Raw genomic sequence first — 5374 nt, forward strand, 5'->3', positions numbered from 1 at the left:
AGATTATTTCACTCTTGAAAATAACAACAATGACACGGCACTAATACCTATCTTTGCTCACAAGTATTTTTCACACACAAGACACTAAGATGATTGTGTTTAAAATCTTTCTAAAAGTAAGTTAATTGGCATAAATGTTAAAAAGGACTTCCTCCAATCTGCGTCAACGTTTCTTTCTTGCGGTATAGGTTCAATTCCTTTTTCTTTTCTTAGGATTCAAATAGGAGCTATTCCTAGGGGAATGGAAGCATGGAAATCAGTTCGGATAAATTTTTTAAAGAGACTATCTCTCTGATGGGGTCTTCATTTATCTTTGGGTGGTAGAATCGTGTTGATTAATGGTGTTTTGTCTAGTTATTATGTATATTACTTTTTGTTCTACAAGGCTTTGAAATTGGTGTTGAATGAGATAACTATGTCTAGCGTCAATTTTTGTGGGGAGGTACCGCGGATAATCGGAAAGTTAATTGGCTCGTGTGGAATTTAATTTGTAATTCGAAGAAGGATGGTGGTTTAGGTTTGAAGCATTGTAAGATATTTAATTTTATGCTATTGAGCAAACAACGTTGGTTTATTCTCAACGACAAAAATTCTATCTGGTTTGTTATTTTAATGCTTTGTTATTTTCCCTTTTTAATTATAAATGATTATAAAATAATCAAAGTTTAGAAAATGAGATTAAATTTTTATGATTGATAAGTTTTTTTAAGTGAATTACAAAGTAGTCTAAAGGGTCAATCGTAACACATTCATATACTTAAAAACACATTTAATAATATTTAAAAATATCACTCTGGTTTTTGTTATTTTCTCTTGATTAAAATGAAAGGTTATAAAATAAAATAAACTTATAAAAAATGATAACGAATTCTGGGTGCAGTTACCGTGCATAGATAAAAATCTATGCACCGTGTATAGATTATTATGGACCCTTGGATCATTGGATCAAATTCTAGATATCAATTGTTATTACTCAATACTCAATACTCATCACTCAATACTGAATTAAAAACATGATCCAATGACTTATATAGGCTTATGCATGATGCATAAGGAAAATGCTTATGCATATTAGCCAAAACCATGAATTCTCATGATTGATAAAAAAACAATTATATAACCTCCTTTTTAAGTACATAAAAGGTGCAAAATATTACACATTGAAGTACTCAAAAGACATTTAATAATTTTAACAAGCTAAAATATTTAATTTTTACAACTTAACAAGCGAAACGTTTTTTTTTTAATATAAAAAAATACTTAGTTTTTTTTTTTTACCAAAAAAAAAACACTTAGTTAAACACTATATAAGTCATGTAAGTAGAGCATTAATAAATCATAAAGAGATAAAGTAATATCCTATTTGATACATCTTGAGGAACCAAAATGGTTAAAATTGTCAAATTTGCGCATGTTATAATTATCTTTCTCACTTTATATCTTGTCGCAGTGATAGCAAAATGTAAGTCATTTTTTCTTTTAAAATTTCTTTCTCTACTTCATATATAATACTTTATCTTGTTTTCATAATGCTTATTTATATTTTCATTTTTCAATATAGTGGAGGGTGATGATTGTCTTGCTAATGTTGATTGTGAATGCGACCATCCATTGATACCTGAGTGTATTTTTAACTTGTGTAAGTGTATTTTGTTAGAAGTAACTCATATTCAAAAACAGTACTGTTAATCAAAAGTCGAAGTTTTTGAGGTTGTTGTTTCAAAAATTATGCTTAGTTTATGGGTTTTAGTTTGTTTTGTTAGCTTGTTTTAGCAATGTTTGTGTGACATAGTTTACTTACGTATCATTTTGATTTTGGTGTATTTAAAGACCTTGGTGTAACTAATTTTATAGAGTGATTAGTGATAAGAGTCTCCCACTCCAAAAGTTTGTTACAACTGTATTTTCTCTCTTCTCACTCTATCTCTCCCTTCTTCCATCTTTATCTTCATCTTCAACCTTGTGCTCCAACAATTGGTATCTAGAGCTTCGGTTTGATTCACAGAGAAACACTAGTGTACGTGAGACGTGTGAGATTGTTTTGCTTCTTGAATTTACTTTGAATTCATTATCAAAATCGTGACAAAATTTCATTTGTTAATTTTGCGGGATCGAGAAACACGAGCGTTTGGTGAAATCTGAGATCTGAGCTAGTTTTTCAGTGCACAAGAACGAAGATGAACGACGGAAACAATTTGAATACAAAGCTTCCAGTGTTTAATGGAAAGAATTGGAATCTATTGATGCTTCAAATGCGTGTATTGTTCGGTGCTCAAGACATTCTTGATCTCGTAAACGACATTTACGTTATAGTTACAACAGATGCGACAAAGGAGTAGAGAAACGCGCAAATATATATGATGTAGAAAGATCATAAGGCGTTGTTCTATATCCATCACTGTGTTGAATGTGTTGTTCTACATCCACCATGAGAATTGAAGAGCTGCAAAATAGTCTAGAAGCACAAGAGTTGCGTTTGATTGAGAGAACCTTTAAAAGAGAGGTAGAGCAGGCTCTAAAGACATCTTATGATAAAATTGTCAAGTTTGGAATTTTTTTTTTGAATAACCAATTTTTTTTAAAAAATTCCAAAAATAACAAGGTTTTCAAATTAATTACCAAAATGTCACTTTTTTGATAAAAAAAACACGTTGTCGCCAGGGGGGTGGCGATAACGTTGTGGGCTTTAGTGTGGTCGCCAGGCCCCTGGCGCCTATGTTGTATCCTCTAAGTGTTGTCGCCACCCCCCCTGGCGACAACACCCCCCCTATTTTTTTCTTTTTTTTTTGGTATTTTTTTCAACTGTTTTTTTTTTCTTTTTTTTTTCCTGTTTTTTTTATATTACTTTTTTAGTTGTTTTTTTATATTTTTTAAGATGGAAATATAATACCAATATATTAAACATAACCAAAATACAAATTACATTGAATTGAAAAACAACACAAAATACATTAAAATGAAAAACAACTCAAAATACATTAACGATACAAATAAAAATCTTATTGCGCACCACGTGGACCATGGTACGATCCACATTGAGGTTGTCTAATGGGTCGTGTAGACGGGTCACGAGTTGGTAATGCCCCCCTATTCCTGCGACGACGCCCCCTCTATTTGGTTCGTCTTGAGCTTGAGTCGACGGCCCCTCAATGAAATCTGGGTCTTCAACATCTGTGGGTCGTCCTTGACCTCTAGAATTCCCTCCATAGGATAGGCGGGTGCCCGCGGCGCTGTCAAAGCTTTGTCTAGGCGGGTTAAAATTTCTCCTAGTGGGTGCGGCCTGGAAGTTTTGGAAGTTGGTGGTGGAGCCGGTTTGGTTAAAATACAATGGTTGTGATGGTGTGTTGAGGTCAAATTGTTGGTTGGTCTACTGTGACGTTGGTTGGTCGAATGTGGTGTATTGCGGGTATTCTTCTTCTATGCCCATGTCGGGGGTTATTGGTGGTGATCTTGAAGAGCTCCCCGCATGGAACTCTTGGAAATGTGATCTGGAAGAGCTGCCTACATGGAATTCTTGATTTTGTGGTTGAGGTTGGGATGGAAAAAACTGGTGGTATTGTTGGGAATGTTGTTGGTAAAAAGGTGTTTGTGGTTGGATTGGTTGTTGGTGGTAACTTTGTTGTTGTTGTTGGTGTTGTTGTGGGTAATGTTGTTGTTGGTAATTTGGTGGTGGTTGTTGTTGTTGTTGGTAATTTGGTGGCGGTGGTTGTTGTTGTTGTTGGTGGTAATTTGGTGGTGGTTGCTGTTGTCCTCCAAAATATGGAGGTTGTGCTCGCGGGTCAGCTAAATAGAAAGGGGCAGACACAATCATTTCAGGATTTGTAACCGATCTGTACCAGTTGACATAGTCAACAGTTGGCTTCATTTCTCCCGGCGCCACAGGAAACTCTAGAACAGTTTTGGATCGACGAGCCCATATTTTACGCTGATCTATAGCAAACGACTTGTAATTTTCTACATACCACTGTTCGCTAACCTTCGCAAGATGCCAATGTCCCAAACAGTCAGGCTCAGGTGGGTCAGGGATACCTTGATGCATGCCGAATTGGAGCTTCACACGGTCACTTGGGTGCATCTCCACAGTGGTGAACCGTATGATGGGTGATTTTGCTGTCCAAATAGCCGCCTCGTCAAGGTCGGGTACGTGGTCCAACTCCAAGTAAGGTCGCCAAATAAACTGCAAAGCAAATAATATTAATTTCAAAATATAGAAGATAGTTATTTTTAAAAATATATTTAGAAAATGGACATTTTTAGAGGTATTACATCTTGGGGTCCTAGTCGATCTAATATTTGGCGGTAGAAAATGATTTTGGATACAGGCGTATTGGTGTAATCCATTCCGATTGCATTGAACCTAAACACATTAAAAGATATAAATCAATATATTTACAAATAATAATAGAATAAAAAGCACTAATTAAAATAAGATCCAAAAGTTACCTTGAAGCGTAAGGGAAGGCGTAACTGTTTGGATTTGCAGGGGCCAATACCGACATTCTCCACCATGCCCATGCTTGTAGCAAGAATGAACATCCACTAAATGTACAACTATCCTTTTTTGCACATTTGCACAAGGAACTATAGAGGTATGCCAACACAGCCGAACCCCAACTATATGTCTTTATTGCATCAATGTCCCCAAGTAAACACAAGTACATAAAATTAACACTATTTCCCGTGCCTTCGGGAAATAGAAACTTACCAAATAACAACATAATATACATCCTAGTTTTCTGTAGTATAGTTTCTTCGTCAGAAAACTCATTCAATTGAAGCCCATCATAAGCTAGCTGAAGGCCAGCAAGCTTTATACCTTGGCCCCTACCCCTTTGTCGCCCCTCACCCTCTATTAAATCCACACCCAACAATTCGACGCATAGAGCGTTTGGTTGTTGGACATTTCCATACACTGCCTTTCCATTTGTTTTGAGACCCAATAACATGTACACGTCCTCTAGAGTGACGGTACATTCACCCATTGGAAGGTGAAAAGTATGAGTCTCAGGCCTCCAACACTCACACAATGCTAATATAAACTTCATATCAACTGAGGTATGTGTTAATTTCATTACCTCACCAAATCCCGCACGTTTAACGTAGTCCACAATCAAAGGGTCGGGAGCATTCATCTTACCAGCACGGGTCCTAAATCTCGTGACATCCTATAAAAGCAACATTTTTCCATAAGTATTTGAAATTAGTAAATTTAAGTAAAAAAAATTTAAGTGTTTACTCAAACTTACATAAGCGGAAATGTTTGCAATGGTTCCTCGATGCTCTTGACCCATAGTTAGGAGAGACATGTTTGTTGATGATGAAACACAAAGTTGCTCTGATGATAAGTTGCTCTGATGAAAGTATAAGAGGTGAT

The 5374-nt window shown here is 35.7% G+C and overlaps 1 long non-coding RNA gene across 1 annotated transcript; it reads left to right on the forward strand.

Moving 5' to 3' along the window:
* The first annotated feature begins 1324 nt into the window (after nt 1-1324).
* LOC131612523 (uncharacterized) lies at nt 1325-1823 on the forward strand. The gene is made up of 2 exons (XR_009287405.1): nt 1325-1462; nt 1562-1823. It is a non-coding gene; the product is annotated as an uncharacterized LOC131612523 (long non-coding RNA).
* The last annotated feature ends 3551 nt before the right edge of the window (nt 1824-5374 follow it).

Source organism: Vicia villosa, linkage group LG6, assembly GCF_029867415.1.
Source record: "Vicia villosa cultivar HV-30 ecotype Madison, WI linkage group LG6, Vvil1.0, whole genome shotgun sequence".
NCBI lineage: Eukaryota > Viridiplantae > Streptophyta > Magnoliopsida > Fabales > Fabaceae > Vicia > Vicia villosa.